Source organism: Phyllobates terribilis, unplaced genomic scaffold, assembly GCF_046119375.1.
Source record: "Phyllobates terribilis strain yellow unplaced genomic scaffold, ASM4611937v1 Scaffold_292__1_contigs__length_2399606, whole genome shotgun sequence".
Classification (NCBI taxonomy): domain Eukaryota; kingdom Metazoa; phylum Chordata; class Amphibia; order Anura; family Dendrobatidae; genus Phyllobates; species Phyllobates terribilis.
Window position 1 is genome coordinate 1,614,902 of NW_027363052.1, and position 16,779 is coordinate 1,631,680.

Genomic DNA, 16,779 nt, shown 5'->3' on the forward strand with positions numbered 1-16,779 from the left:
ATCCGGAATTTTGAGACCAAATTCCGATAGTCCTGAAAAGTGTGTGAAATTGCGTAAAACATGTCTCTATTAAAGAAAAAAGAGGTTGTAAATATATCTGTTGATGTTCCAGGCTGGGAGCAGGCTCCCTACTGTGTTTTGGCCAATGAGTGGTCGCAATGTGTTGGATTAAGTGAATCATAGGATAAGTGTAGGAAAGATGCTGAACCAGCGAATGTGGTGACATGTTTGCAAAGGATGAGAGTTGAAAGGAACAAGGAGCTGATTGCAGTGAGAAGAAGAGGCTGGATCTTGTTCCATGCTTATAGGAAGCAGCATGAAGAGCGTATTCAGCTGTTGCAAAAAATGCAAGAATTAGGACAGCAAGTGTGTGAGATTCAGAGTGCTCTGCCAGCAGCACAATGCCCGAACAGGCTGCTTAGGGATAAATGTGAAGGATATCAACATAGTAACATAGTTTTTAAGGTTGAAGGAAGACTAAGTCCATCTAGTTCAACCCATAGCTGTTAGAACCTTGCTCTTAGGTTTTTTTTCCTTTGCTGGTCACATGACCTTGTTGGCCTATTTAATCCTGCTCCGCCCTTCTGGCTTTGCTGGACTTCATTGTATATCTACTTTCTAGCTAGCCTGTGCTCTGTGTCTTGCTCTGTTAGTTTGCTTGGTCTACTGACCTCTATGTTCTATATATTTTGTTTGTTCGTCTGTCTGCTACTATTTCTGTTAGGAGGTGTCCCATATTCCTCCCAGTCCTTAGTACTTGTAGGGATTCCTTCCCCACATCTATAGGTCTCCGTACAGACTAGCTTAGGACTTTAGCAGGTCTGATCGCAGGATCAGGTTCCCTGTTACATCGTAGGGATTAAGCTGAGATCTATCGTAGGGACAGATCTCCTCTCTTTCCTTAGCTCTGGTAGCAGAACATAACAGTAAGTCCAGCCTGCAAATTCTCTAAGGAAAGATTTTTCTGTTCCATCATGGTGTCGGTTCAGGATTTGGTTCATCGCCTGCAGGGACTCTCTCTGGAGGTGGCCGAGCTCCGTCAGCACGTGAGTAACTGTCCTGGAGCACATTTCTTGGAGCCTAAGGTATGTTTGCCGGATTTATTTTTTGGTGAACACCGAGAATTTTTTTCATTCAAAAATGCTTGCTTATTGTATTTTCGTTTGAGACCTAAGTCCTCTGGGGATGAATCCCAGCGCGTAGGGTTCATAATGTCACTTTTGCGCAAAGAGCCTCAGGAGTGGGCCTTTTCTTTGCAACCTAGTGATACATGCTTCAGATCAGTGGATAGTTTTTTTCTGCTTTGGGACTATTATATGATGAACCTGACCGTGTCGCATCAGCTGAGACTGAGTTGAGACGTTTAAAACAGGGATCAGGTAATGTGGAAAAATATTGTACTCATTTCCGTCGTTGGTCTACTCAAACAGGGTGGAACGATTCTGCTCTGAAAAGTCTATTTCTTGCTGGGCTCAGTGAAAGGGTTAAAGACCTGCTAATTGCTTATCCTACACCTGAAGATTTGCAACAGGCTATGCAATTAGCTATACGGGTGGATAGGAGACTGCGTGCTAGGGTTAATGAGAGCAAATCCTCTGCTATGTCAGTTTCTGGTTATGAGAATGTGTGTACTAACAGTGGTGAACCGATGGAGATTGGATCGGTGGCACCTCGCTCTCAAGAAAAAGACCGTCGATACTCTGAGGGCTTGTGTTTCTATTGCGGAAAGTCTGGTCATTTGATTAAAGGCTGTGAGCTTCGTATGAAGAAAGAAAAAAAATGGTCAGTCACGCCCGTATTGCCTGTTTAAATTCCAAGGGTATATTTTTAGCTGCTTCCACGATTGCTCAGAAAAAATTAATGGAATTTCGGGTGTTTGTTGATTGCGGGTCTACTCTGAATGTAATTGATGGGGGATTCGTGGAAAAACTCAATTTAGAACCTGAACCTTTATCATCCCCCATTGCTGTGGTTTCTGTGGATGGTTCCCCTTTGAAGAATATTACTCTCAAGGTCTGTGAATTTCCTCTCACTATTAATGGTGTTCACCATGAGAAATTGGATTTGGTAGTGTTGAATAACTTGCCTTCTCCAGTAATATTGGGATTGCCCTGGTTAAAATTTCACAATCCTGTACTGGATTGGTCTACCAGTGAAATTAAATCCTGGAGCCATAAATGTTATGACAAGTGTTGTAACGGGCGTATTGCAGCTTTGGATAGGGGAGAATTGCCTGTTCCTATTCAGGATTTTTGGAGAGTTTTTTCTGAGAAGGAATCGCAGGTTTTGCCTCCCCATAGAGACTATGATTGTTCTATTGAATTTGTCCCTGGAGCGACTCTTCCTAAAAGTCGTTTATTTAACCTTACTATTCCTGAGAGGAAGGCTTTGGAGGAATACATACAGACAAGTTTGGCCGCCGGTCACATTAGGCCCTCTAAGTCTCCTGTGGCGGTTGGATTTTTTTTTGTATAAAAAAAGGACGGCGGTTTACGTCCTTGTCTGGATTTTCGTGAGATTAACAAAATTACTGTACGCAATCCTTACCCACTGCCATTGATTCCTGATCTGTTTAACCAGTTAATGGGGGCCAAGTGGTTCTCTAAAATTGACCTTAAGGGGGCATACAATCTGTTGCGCATGAAGGAGGGATGACATTTTGATTTATTCGCCGGATCTGGAGTCTCATTGGCGGAGCGTGCGTGAGGTATTACAGTTATTAATGGACAATTCGCTTTTTGCTAAGCTGGAGAAATGTGAGTTCGCTGTACAGAGAATTAGTTTTTTGGGCTACATTATCTCCAGCAAAGGTTTTGAGATGGATCCGGTTAAGGTTCAGGCTGTGCAGGAATGGCCTAGGCCTATTGGTTTGAAATCGATACAGAGGTTTTTGGGTTTCACCAATTACTACAGAAAATTCATAAAAAATTTTTCTAGTATTGTCAAACCTCTGACTGATCTCACCAGGAAAGGTGCTGATGCGGTTCAGTGGTCTTCTGAGGCCATTGAAGCTTTTGTGTATCTCAAGGAGAGGTTCACCTCTGCTCCCATCCTTATGCAGCCTGATGTGACTAGGCCGTTTTTGGTTGAGGTTGATGCTTCCTCTGTGGGGGTTGGCGCAGTATTGTCTCAGGATAACGGGGATGGATTACATCCCTGTGCCTTTTTTTCAAAAAAATTTTCGGAGACTGAACTGAATTACGATATTGGTAATCGGGAATTATTGGCTATTAAACTCGCATTTGAACACTGGCGCCACTTCTTGGAAGGTGCGGAATTTCCCGTTCAGGTTCTTACGGATCATAAAAATCTGATATATCTTGATGCTGCCAAGCGCCTGAATGCCCGTCAGGCTAGGTGGGCACTGTTTTTCTCGCGGTTTAATTTCTCCGTTACTTACATCCCTGGTACTAAGAATGTTAAGGCGGATGCCTTGTCTCGCAGTTTTTCTCCCATAGTCGGTGCTGAGAAAGAGGAGAACATTTTACAAGAAGGTGTTGTGATAGCTGCTTTGGACTCCGTTTTGGAAAATGAGATTCTTAAAGCACAGGAGAATGCCCTTTCTAACACTCCTCATGGGAGGTTGTTTGTGCCTGGGACCCTTAGGAGAGATTTGTTTGTTGAGTGTCACGAATCTCAGTTGGCAGGTCATCCCGGAATCTCTGAGACCAAGAGACTGGTGGGTCGCAGTTTTTGGTGGCCTGGATGGCAGAAGGAAGTCATTAAGTGGGTGCGTCAATGTACTATATGTGCTAGATCTAAGTCCTCACATACTCCTGCTGCGGGGTTGCTTTGTCCTTTGGAGGTTCCCAGTGCTCCTTGGACACATTTGGCTATGGACTTTATAACTGACCTTCCCCCCTCTGAGGGTTTTACTGTCATCTGGGTGGTCGTGGACCGTTTTAGCAAGATGTGTCACTTGGTTCCTTTCGTCAAACTGTCCTGCGCTAAAACTCTCGCTAAGGCCTTTGTCAAGGAAATTGTCAGACTTCATGGCGTTCCTACTGACATTGTTTCTGATAGGGGTCCTCAGTTCGTGGCTCGTTTTTGGCGTGCCTTTTGTGATAGGTTGGGAGTTCATTTGTCGTTCTCGTCCGGATATCATCCTGAATCTAATGGCCAGACAGAAAGGAAAAACCAGGATGTTGAGCAGTTCTTGCGTTGTTTTGTGGCAGACAATCAAGAGGGGTGGTCTGAGTTTCTGCCACTTGCTGAATTTGCTCTGAACAATCATACATCTTCTTCTGCTGGTTGTTCGCCTTTTTTTTGTTGTTCTGGGAGACATCCGTCGTTTGGGTCGTTCTCCAAGTTGGGATCTGCCGTGCCTGAGGAGGAGAATTTTTCCGGTGATTTGGAGAGAGTTTGGACGGATGTGCGTGGTAATCTTCAGGAGGCCAACAGAAAATCTAAAGACTACTTTGATAGGAAACGACAGGAGGTTTTGTTCGCTGTTGGTGACATGGTTTGGTTGTCCTCTAGGAATCTGCGGTTGAGGATTCCTTCTAAGAAATTGGGTCCCAAGTTTGTAGGGCCCTTTAAGGTGCTTCAGGTTGTCAACCAATCTGCTGTTAGGTTGGAGGTTCCTACCTCCTGGAGAATTAATCCGGTATTTCATGTCTCTCTGTTGAAAAAAGCTGTTGTATCGGATTGTGACGCCTCTGCCTCTGTTCCTCCGGTGGTGGAGGACGGGGAATATGAGATTTCTCGCATCCTTAACTCTAGACGGTATAGAGGTAGTTTGCAGTATCTTGTGGCCTGGAAAGGTTTCGGTCCCGAGGATAACTCTTGGGTGAGGTCGGATGATGTTTCCGCGTCCTGACTTATCAGAGCGTTTCACAGGAGATTTCCTGATAAGCCTGGTCCTAGGGGATCCGGAGGATCCTCTTAGAAGGGGGGGTACTGTTAGAACCTTGCTCTTAGGTTTTTTTTCCTTTGCTGGTCACATGACCTTGTTGGCCTATTTAATCCTGCTCCGCCCTTCTGGCTTTGCTGGACTTCATTGTATATCTACTTTCTAGCTAGCCTGTGCTCTGTGTCTTGCTCTGTTAGTTTGCTTGGTCTACTGACCTCTATGTTCTATATATTTTGTTTGTTCGTCTGTCTGCTACTATTTCTGTTAGGAGGTGTCCCATATTCCTCCCAGTCCTTAGTACTTGTAGGGATTCCTTCCCCACATCTATAGGTCTCCGTACAGACTAGCTTAGGACTTTAGCAGGTCTGATCGCAGGATCAGGTTCCCTGTTACATCGTAGGGATTAAGCTGAGATCTATCGTAGGGACAGATCTCCTCTCTTTCCTTATCTCTGGTAGCAGAACATAACAATAGCCTAACATGTTGATCCAGAGGAAGGCAAAAAAAAAAAACCATGTGGCAAACACTAAGCTCCACATTGGGTAAAAAATTCCTTCCCGACTCCATACGACAATCAGCCTAGTTCCCTGAATCAACGCCCTATCAAGGAATCTAGTATTTATAACCTGTAATATTATACTTTTCAAGAAAGGCATCCAGGCGCTTCTTAAATTTTAGTAGTGAATCACTCATTACAACATCCTGTGGCAGAGAGATCCATAGTCTCACTGCTCTTACAGTAAAGAATCCGCGTCTGTGATTATGATTAGACCTTCATTCCTCCAGACGTAGAAGATGCCCCCTTGTCCCCGTCTCTGGCCTCAGAGTAAAAAGATCAGTAGACAGGTCTTTGTACTGTCCCCTCATATACTTGTACATAGTAATAAGATCACCCCTAAGCCTTTGTTTTTCCACAGTAAATAACCCCAAGTGTAATAACCTGTCTTGGTATTGCAGACCCCCCAGTCCTCTAATAACGTTGGTCGCTCTTCTCTGCACCCGCTCTAGTTCAGCTATGCCTTTCTTATACACCGGAGACCAGAACTGTACACAGTATTCTAAGTGTGGTCGCACTCTTGACTTGTATAGAGGTAAAATTATGTTCTCCTCATGAGCATCTATGCCTCTTTTAATGCATCCCATTATTTTATTTGCCTTTGCAGCAGCTGCCTGACACTGGCCACTAAACGTGAGCTTGTCTTCCACCAATACACCCAGGTCTTTTTCAGTGACAGTTTTACCCAGTGATTTACAATTAAGCATATAATTATACATTTTAATTTCCTCTGCCCAAGTGCATTACCTTATATGTATCCCCATTAAAGTTCATTTGCTATTTATGAGCCTGAGCTTCTAGTTTACATAGATCCTCCTGTAATATAGAATTGTCCTCCTCTGTATTGATTACCTTGCAGAGTTTAGTGTCATCTGCAAATATTGAAATACTACTCTGTATGCCCCCTACAAGGTCATTAATAAATATGTTAAAAAGAAGTGGGCCCAATACTGACCCCTGTGGTACCCCACTGTTAACTGAGACCCAGTCTGAGTGTTTTCCATTAATAACCACCCTTTGTTTCCGATCACTGAGCCAGTTCTTAAACCACTTACTTATATTTTCCCCTATCCCCATTGTTCTCATTTTATGTATCAACCTTTTGTGTGGAACCGTATCAAAAGCTTTTGAAAAGTCCATATACACAACATCCACTGCATTTCCTGGGTCCAGTCCGGAACTTACCTCTTCATAAAAGCTGATCAGATTAGTCTGACAGGAACGGTCCCTCGTAAACCCATGTTGATATTGGGTCATGAGGTTCTTCTTCTTCAGATACTCTAGTATAGCATCTCTTAGGAAACCCTCCAGGATTTTACCCACAGTAGAGGTTAAGTTTACTGGCCTATAATTTCCAAGTTCAGTTTTTGTCCCCTTTTTGACATAGGCTGAGGGCTGAAAATTTCTTAGATTTGTTACATAGATTACGGGGAAAGTCACTAATCTCTGAATTACTTTCTGCCTCCAGAGATTCCAGGTTTTCCAATGCTTCCCTTTCTTCTCTGGTAGGAAATAGTTCATGTAACGCTGTTTTGTAATGTAATTTTTTGTAAATGAGTTTCCTTGCAAATAGATGTGTATCTTTCAGTGTCGTGAACGGGTCTAGGTGATGAACGGGAGAATAGGTAGGGCCCTTTTCTAAAGCCCCCGTCTCACATAGCGAGATCGCTAGCGAGATCGCTGCTGTGTCACGGTTTTGGTGACGCAACAGCGACCTCACCAGCGATGTCGCTATGTGTGACACTTTGCAACGATCAGGCCCCTGCTCTGAGGTCGCTGATCGCTGCAAAGTGTCCTGGACCATTTTTTGGTCGTTGCCCTCCCGCTGGTCAGCACACATCGCTGTGTGTGACCACCGGGAGCAGCGATCAGGCTGGTAACCATGATAAACATCGGATTACTAGGGGCACACACGCACCTAGTAACCCGTTGTTTATCATGGTTACGAGCCTGCTAAAGTGAGCAGTAACCTCCCGCTCACTGTAGCAGAGTGGTAACCATGATAAACAACGGGTTACTAGGTGCGCGTGTGCCCTTAGTAACCCGATGTTTATCATGGTTACCAGCCTGCTCCTGCTTCAGCAGCAGGCTGGTAACCAGGAGCAGGACATCGTGGAAAGATTCTTTCCACAATATCGCTGCTCCCCTGATCTTTGGTGAGCCTGCCTGTTTGACATCTCACCAGCGACCACATAGCGACGCAGCAACGATCCCTGACAGGTCGTATCGTTGTCGGGATCGTTGCAGCGTCGCTAAGTGTGACGGGGCCCTAAGAGTGTTAGTTAAGTTTTGGATAAGGTATGGGTAGATAAATTAATTACCTTATATCTGTCACCACCTACCTTTTATATGCAGCTGGTATCTCTTCTTTGTCTAGACGTTTAGTATATATTGATCTGGATATTTTGGTTGTTTAACGTAACTTACAAGCACCGTATACAATCATGCATATGTGTTATCCTGGCACAACGTTGTGCACAACGCCCCCCGAAGAGCCTCACGCGAAACGCGCGTCGGGGCCCCAGCGAGACACCGGTCCATACCGCACTATGGGTATGTTATGACTCATCTTTATGTCAGGGTCAATTTCTCTTCCCAGGCAATGTCATTATATTTCTGGACATCATAGAAGGTTACACATGTCTTATGGGCACCTTTACTGTTATGATGCCAAGACAACACATATGCATGATTGTATACAGTGCTTGTAAGTTACGTTGTCCAATTAATTGGTAACTGGATTTATTGATACTTGGATTGATAATATTGTCACTTCTTTTCATGTACCCATATTTGTGGACTCACATGGTTGTATCTCTGTCCTTTGTGTAGTTTTCACCTATGACCTACTATTTTATTGGTTGTGATCTATTTAGGAGTGTCCGTGGGACCTCCTTTTTATATTTTCAATACACAATAAAACCGTTTTTTTTAATCTGGAATCATTATGATGTTGACCTGACTCTTTTTTTGGGCTCTGTCACTCCACTCTTTTTGTAGGTTGTGTATAATGTAGGAACAGATTATGGGAGTAGGGAGAGGCAGGGTTTCATATCCAGTACCATAATATACAAAACAGCTCTTTTATAGAGCAAAATAATATTCCTCAGTACCAGCATGTACTAAACAATTTTTTCAGCTAAATAATATTTCTGGCCTATTGCTGAAATAGCGTATATTTATCTAGCAGTTGTGCGACTGGCGCAAAGCCTTCTGAGCTATGCAAACTAAACTATTTACCAGTAATTTTCCTGAGTCTGCTGTTGGCGTGTGTCATAAAGGCAGTATAACGAAAAAATTACTGTGCTATTGGTTAAATAAAAAGCGTATATTTATCCAACAGTTGTGACTGGCGCAAAGTCTGCTGGGATACTCAAACGTCACTGTTTACCAGTAATTTTCCTGAGTCTACTGTTGCCGTGTCTAATAAAGCTAAAAAAAATTACCCACACATTACTACATACAGGGAATTTATACATAACACATCTGTGAGGGTACTTGTGAAAAATAAAGCCAGGGATTTTTTTTTTCATAAAGCATCCAATATGGGAAAGGGTGACGTTAAGGAACGGGGATGTGGATGTGGCACTCGCCTGAGGGTTTCACTGCTCGACATGCTTGGCGAGTATTTCCGGGATGCTTGGGCGGGAGCTCGGGTCCCCGTCCTGCATGTTTGGTGCTCTTAAGAGAGACAGTGAACATGCAGGGATTATCTGCCACTCACTGTAATGCCATAGCCATCTTGGTTGTGGCATTAGAGTGATTGGCTGGCCGCATATCGTCATCGGGTATATATAAGACCTGGTGCCCCTATGCTCATCAGAGTCTAACCCAGAAACAGGCAGAGTAGGGAGAGGTGCTGCTGTGTGAAGGACAGAATTGGCAGTGTAATAGTTAGGTATAGGTATTCCACACCAAGATAGATATCCATCTGAACTAACAGTCCTTCTGAGGACTAATCCAGCTGCATATATTCAGTGGTGATAGCAGGAGTTAGGCAGGCAGGTTTTGTGAACACTGTATACAGCACAATAGGGTCCATTGCACGTTCTGTCTGCTCCTGCTGTTACAGATATCTGTAGACATGGCCACAGATATCAGGGGCCAGGGCTCTTTTTTTTTTTTTTTTTTTTTTTTTAATCTTAATCCTGATTAGTAGCTTAAAAAGCAATACAGTACACCATTTTGCTGCTCCATATGCTTGTTAGCAGAATACAGGCATTTTTTTTATTTTATTCACATTGCTGTATTGTAAAGCAGAGACAATTTTCCATCATCACACCTGATCCCATATTCCTGCCGTAATAATAGACATTTTGTCGAGCGTGCCAAATATACTCTATTTAAAGTCAGCCAGCTGTGTATTGTTGAACTTATTCACACTTGGTGGTTGAACAATACTATACTAAAAGGGCCCAGCCTAAAACCGTGATCGTCACACCTGATCCCATATTACTGCCATAATAATACAGACATTTTGTGGAGCATACCGAACATACTCAATTTAAAGTTAGCCAGCTGTGTGTTGTTGAACTTATTCACACTTGGTCGCTGAACAATACTGTACAAAAAGACCCCAGCCTAAAACTGTGGTCGTCACTAGTGTTGAGTGAATTTGTTCGGCAAATGTTCAAAAGTTTCAAATTCGGCACAAATATGGCACATTCAGATTCGTGATCACAAAGGCGATCAAATTTTCTTAAAATCTGAAAAGTTTTAAGAACTTGCGCGGGACCGCGAATACAGGGCAACCACAGCATTTTGAACAGTTTTGTTAGCATAGTGCAAGTGTATGATGGGGGGGGGGTGACGTGCCAGGTGAGTGTGGGGGCTGGGGAGAGCTTAGAACAGGTCAGATCAGCCAACAGCGCACTTTATTTTTCTTTTTTCCTGTGGGCGGTAACTTTAACTGGAGAAAGCGCAGCCAGCCAATCATAGCGCAGGAAGCATCTACACTGTCCAGACATAAGGGCTTCTGCAATTGGCTGCAGAAATCACATGTCCTCTCAATATAAAAAGCGGCCATGTTCCCTCAGCGCCATTATATGCATGTCACTGCTGGAGACAGACGCAGCTCAGTGTTCTCCTGTGTAATGAGAGATATTAGCTAGATAGATGGGTGCTTGTGTGGTAGTCAGATAGTGTAGATAATTCCTGGCCTGTGTACCTCTGCAACCGCTGGTGCAGCACATTTTTGGTGTTCTTGTGCAAGTAATGAGATTCTGACAGAAACAGATGGCCCATGCCATACAATAGTGCTGTGCACCGCTGGTATAGAGCTCCATGGCTCAGTATACCTTGAATCTTTTTTGCACTTGCTAATGTGATCAAGCAAGCGCAGTGCACCTTTTCATTTAGTGGGGTTGAAATTGTGCTCTGCACAGTCTGCAGAGCTTCTTATTGCAGAGCACAAAATCAGTTTTTTTCTGCTGCTATTGTGATATTGAAAGCTGTGTGCACTAAAGTTTTTTTTAGTGCCAGATACTATTTTAGTGGAGTTGAACTTCTGGTGGTTTCAGAGTAAAAAAAATAGATTTTTTTTCTCTTGCTAAACCCAGTCCAAAAAATATTTTTTCCTGTGCCAAAAGTCATACAGTGCTATAAGACAGCTACTACGTCAGTGGGGGTCAAAGTCAGCTGGACGCAGAGCTTATGCAGTGTAACCCAAAAATATTTTTTGCTCTGAGTAAAGTGATACAGCTGGCTAGATCTGAGTTTGAAACATTTTGGAGCATATATTCTATGCTATACTGGCCTCATCCACATAAAAAAAAAATCTTCTGTTCCTAAAGTAATACAGTAGGGAACATCACAAAACGGTCCTATCCAAAGACAACTGACAACTGTTAGTGGATGCCTTGTTGATAAGGCCCAGAAAGATCAGGTGCTCCAGTGGATGGCAAGGTCTGCTTCCAGTGCCCTCTCCTCTTCTTCCTCCATCTCAACATCACACTCACTACAGTCCACAGAGGTGGCACCCCAATTACCCATGCCCCCCCCCCCACGTCACAACTGACCAACTGACTATAGCGAACCACAGATGGGCGAGTCTGTAGAACTATTCACCCATTCTACACCATGGGCATCAGAAGTGTACTCCAAACAGTGACAGAGTCAAGGGGAGGAAAGCATCTGCACCGATGCCCAAATTTTTTTTAGCTTGGATTCGGGGCAGGACGAAGTAGGGTCCAAGCAGGCTCCTGAACCTCATCACCAGACGATAACCACAGGGGAGGGAGGTGATCCCGATGAGACTCAGATAACTGAATCTCATGCGGACAGTACTGTGCTGTCAGGGCAGCAAGAGGAGAGGGGTCACTCTGAGGGAGAGGAATGGGATAACACATTGGATGATGACCAGGTTGAAGATCCTACTTGGTGTGAACCCAGAGTCACACAGCCGAGTAGCTCATCAGAGGAGGTGGAGGAGGAAGACAAGGAGGTTACATTTCACCCTACGGCACAGACATGGAGTGATGCAAGCACAAGGAGCACTGCATCCTCAGCCACAACTATGGCTGTGGCCAGAAGGGGTCACGGTCTGCAGCTCGCAGGGGCAGCAAGGGTTGCCATGCATGGGCCTTTTTTGTCACTGCAAAGGATGAGCCAACTCACGTTATCTGCAAACATTGCAATAAAAAATTCAGTAGAGGGAAAAACTGCAATAATTTGACTACTACATGCATGAACGTTCACATGCTCAAACAACATTCTTTATGCTGGGAATCTTACCGCGCTGAAATGCGGAACAGCGCACTTCAACAACCATCAGCTGCCCCATCAAACACATCCGCTGCTTCTTCCTCCTCCTCTGTTACCGTGCCAAGTATTGTCACGCAGGTCTCCCATCGCAGAAACTCCGGTTCTTTACCCGCTCCAGTCAGGCTGAGTGACAGCTTGTCAGCTGTAACGGAAGCGGACACGTCTGCTGTGTTTGTTTCACCGAGCACACCGCATGTTTCTCAATCCACCGTAACTTCTTCACCTCACTCACACTCCACCAGTTTTTCCGGTTCACCATACTGCACCCTCTCTCAGCACCTTAGCCAGCCCTCGGTCCCGCAGTTGTGGTCGCGTAAAAGATTGTTTCATCCTACGCATGACAAAGCTAAGAGCTTGAACTCCACCATCTTCAATCTGTTGGCCACAGAAATGTTGCCTTTGGGTCTGGTAGATACAGTTTCCGAAAACTATTGGCCGTCGCAGTTCCCCAGTACCAGTTGCCCAGTCTCCATTACTTCTCTAAGAAAGCTGTGCCTGCGCTACACCAGCATGTCACAGACAACTTCACCCGTTCCTTGTCGAAATCCATGTGCGCCAGGGTGCATTTCACCACAGACACTTAGACAAGTAAGCATAGCCAAGTGCATTACATCTCGCTGGGCACTGGGTGACTCTGGTGGCTGTGGGGGCAGGCGGGGAAGGGGCTGCTCCACAAATCTTGAAATCCCCAAGGCTTGCAGAAGAAACCTCTGTATTTCCCACTTCCTCCGCTGCTTCTGCATCCTCCACCTCCCCTCTAGGGCCTCCACCTACGCACTCAACCTCTGCCTTAACGAGACACGCGTTCCAAGGGTGCGGAGCGAATATACACCACCTCCGTAATGCGCAGTCAGGGCTCACCATAATCAGGCAGTCTTCAAATTAATATGCCTTGGAAATTGCAGTCATACAGGTGAAGAGTTGTGGGCAGATCTCCAGGCTCAGTTTCAGCAATGGCTGTCTCCGCTGAACCTAGAGCCAGGGAAGGCCATGTGCGATAACGGTGCGAACCTGTTAGTGGCCCTAGGCCGAGGCAAGCTCGCACACGTGCCTTGCATGGCTCACGTCCTCAACCTGGTGGTACAGCGATTTCTCGCCACTATCCTGGCCTGGATGAGCTGCTTCACAAAGTACAGAAGCTGTGTGCTCACTTCCACCGTTCGCACCCTTCATGTCATTGACTTGCATCAATACAGAGGTCTTTGTCTGTGCCAGTTAACAGGTTTGATCTGCAATGTGCCGATGCGGTGGAATTCCACTCTGCACATGTTGCAGCGACTGTGCCAGCAGCAACGAGCTCTGACGCAGTATGTCATCACGTACAGCTTGAAGCAACGCAGTACGGACTTGGGGCATATCACATTTGCGGAGTGGGAACAGATTAAGGACCTCTGCACCCTTTTGCATGGTTTTGAAATGGCTACTAAACTGGTTAGCGCTGACGATGGCATCAGCATCACTCTTCCGGTCATATACATGCTGGAGCAAACTTTGAAATAACCTGCGGCAGGAGGTGGTGGCCCCAGAACAAGAGGAGGGTGCGGAAGGGATACCAATGTCTCAAATTTCCAGTCTGTCGTCACACAGGTGGATGCCAAGTGACGGTGGATTACAGCGATCAAGGGGGTTTGGTGATACCAGGCAAACTGTTATTGAAGGTGCAAAAGCCGAGGAACTAATGGAGGAGGAAGAGGTGATGGGTGAGCAGCTGTCAGAGGATGAAGAGGATAATCATCCCCTCTTGTTTGAATGTCGTTGGCAGGAGGGGATGGAGGGTACAAGCATCAGTGTTACGCAGCCCACAATACAGCCTGGCTTTGGACCTCCTGGAAGAGCCCGACATATGAGTGCCTTTTTGATGCTCTATCTGCAACATAATCCCCGTATAGTTAAGATTCGAAATAATGCTGACTACTTGGTTGCCACCCTGTTAGATCCACGTTATAAGAGTCAATTTTGCCAGATGCTTCCCGCTCCGGAAAGGGACCCGCTTATGTTGGAGTATCGAAACAAGCTTTTAAGCAACCTTAATAGAGGTTTTCCCCAAGATAACAGTGAGGCACACAGTGTGCATCGCAGCTGTAGTCTTTCAACCTCCAGCACATCAGTTCGTCAACGCCAAAACATTAGCAGCAGCAGAGTAAGTGGCAGAAGCAATTTCTGTGAATCTTTTCACATATTTTTTGCACCAGCACAACAGAGTACAAGTCTGACACGTGATGAACGACTTTAGAGGATGGTGCAGGAGTATCTAGAGTTCAATATCAATACCATCAGGGAGGGTTTGGACCCTTTTACATTTTGGTCTTCAAAAATGGATGAATGGCCTGAGCTCGCCTCTCACGCTTTGGAGGTTTTATCATGCCCAGCAGCCAGCGTTCCCTTTGAAAGTGACTTCAGCGCTGCCGGTTGGCTGTACTGGAAGAGGTGTAGGTCTTATTTACACTATTTGTACAGTAGTGAAATTGATGCCACTTTGCTGGCGTCTGCCACAATTTTTTTTAAATGTGGGGAATCCTGATTGGGTCTCCATCTATTGGGTTGGCTGTAGTGGAACTGATTAGGCCTCCTTTGCAATACTTATACTCTAGTGAAATTGATGCCACTTCAGTGGTGTTAGGCCCTCATTTAGGGCAATGTGAACACTCCTGGTTAAGTCTCCATCTCTTGGGTTGTTTGTACTGGATGAGATGTGGGTCTCATTTACACTGTTTCTACTGTAGTGAAATTGATTAGACTTTGCTGGCGTCTGCAGCTAATTTTTGGAAATGTGGGGAATCCTGAATGGGTCTCTATCCATTGGGTTGACTGTAGTGGAAGAGGTTTTGGTCTCCATGCATTTCTATAGTTATACTGTAGTGAAGTTGAGCATTTGGTGCAGATATTATTCTCCTCAAATGGGTACACAAACATGATAAACTCTAAATTGATTTTCAATAAACAACCATTAGCCGCCCCATCAAACACCTCTGCTGCTTCTTCCTCCTTCTCTGTTACCGTGCCAAGTTGTGTCACGCAGGTATCCGACAGAACCAGCTGTATACCCGCTGCAGTTAGGCTGAGTGACAGCCCGTCAGCTGTAAGTGAAGTGGACATGCCTGTTGTGTTTGTTTCCCTGAGCACACCACACGCTTCTCAATCCACCGTAACATCTCCGCCCTCACCTCACTCACGGTCTATCGGTTTGTCCGTTTCACAGTACTCTGCCCTCTCTCAGCACTGCAGCCAGCCCTCAATCCCGCTGTTGTGGTCACGTAAGAGATTGTTTCATCCTACACATGACAAAGCTAAGAGTTTGAACTCCACCATCTCCAATCTGTTGGCCACGGAAATGGTGGTCTTAGGCCCTATTTTTTTAAATGTAAATACTTCCGATTGAGTCTGCATCTCCTGGGTTGGCTGTAGTGGGACAAGTATGGGTCTGCGTTAAACTACTTGTAGTCTGATGATATTTTTGCCACTTCGGTGGTGTTAGGCCCTCATTTAGGGTAATGTGAACACTCCTGGTTAGGTCTTCATCTCCGTGGTTGTTAGAACTCTCCTGTTAGTTTTTTTCTATTTTGCTGGTCACATGACCTTTTTGCCTATTTAATCCTGCTCCGCCCTTCTGGCCTTGCTGGACTTCATTGTAATTTCTACTCTTAAGCTAGCCAGGTGCTTAGTTACCTTTCTCTGTCAGTTTAGCTTGGTCTTTTGACCTCTATGTTCTATGTTGTTTGTTTGTCTTTTTACTGCTACAATTTCTGCTAGGAGGTGTCCATCTTTCTCCCAGTCCCTAGTTCTTGTAGGGATCCCTCCCTCACATCTATAGGTCTTCGTTCAGACTAGCTGAGGACTTTAGCGGGTCTGATCGCAGGATCAGGTTCCCCGTTACATCGTAGGGATCTAGCGTAGTTCTATTGTAGGGACAGATCTCCTGTCTTTCCTTAGTGCTTGTAGCAAATCATAACAGTAAGTCCAGCCCAAAAATATCTCTAAGGAAAGACCTCCAGTTTCCATCATGGTGTCGGTTCAGGATTTGGCTCAACGCCTGCAGGGACTCTCTCTGGAGGTGGCCGAGCTCCAACAACACGTGAGTAGCTGTTCTGGAGCGCATTTTGTGGAGCCAAAGGTACGATTGCCGGATTTATTTTTTGGTGAACAGCAAGATTTTTTTTCCTTTAAAAATGCTTGTTTATTGTATTTTCGTTTGAGACCCAGATCCTCTGGTGATGAATCACAGCGCATAGGGTTCATAATGTCTCTTTTGCGCAAAGAACCTCAGGGATGGGCCTTTTCTCTCCAACCTAGTGATCCATGCTTTAGATCAGTGGATAGTTTTTTTTCTGCTTTGGGGTTGTTGTATGATGATCCTGATCATGTCTCATCAGCTGAGATGGAATTGAGATTTTTGAGGCAGGGATCAGGTAATGTGGAAAATTATTGTACTCACTTCCGTCGGTGGTCTGCTCAGGTGGGGTGGAACGATTCAGCTTTGAAAAGTTTGTTTCTTGCTGGGCTAGGTGAAAGGTTTAAGGATCTGCTGATTGCTTATCCTACACCTGGAAACTTGCAGAAGGCTATGCAATTAGCTATACGGGTGGACAGGAGACTGCGTGCAAGGGTTAAT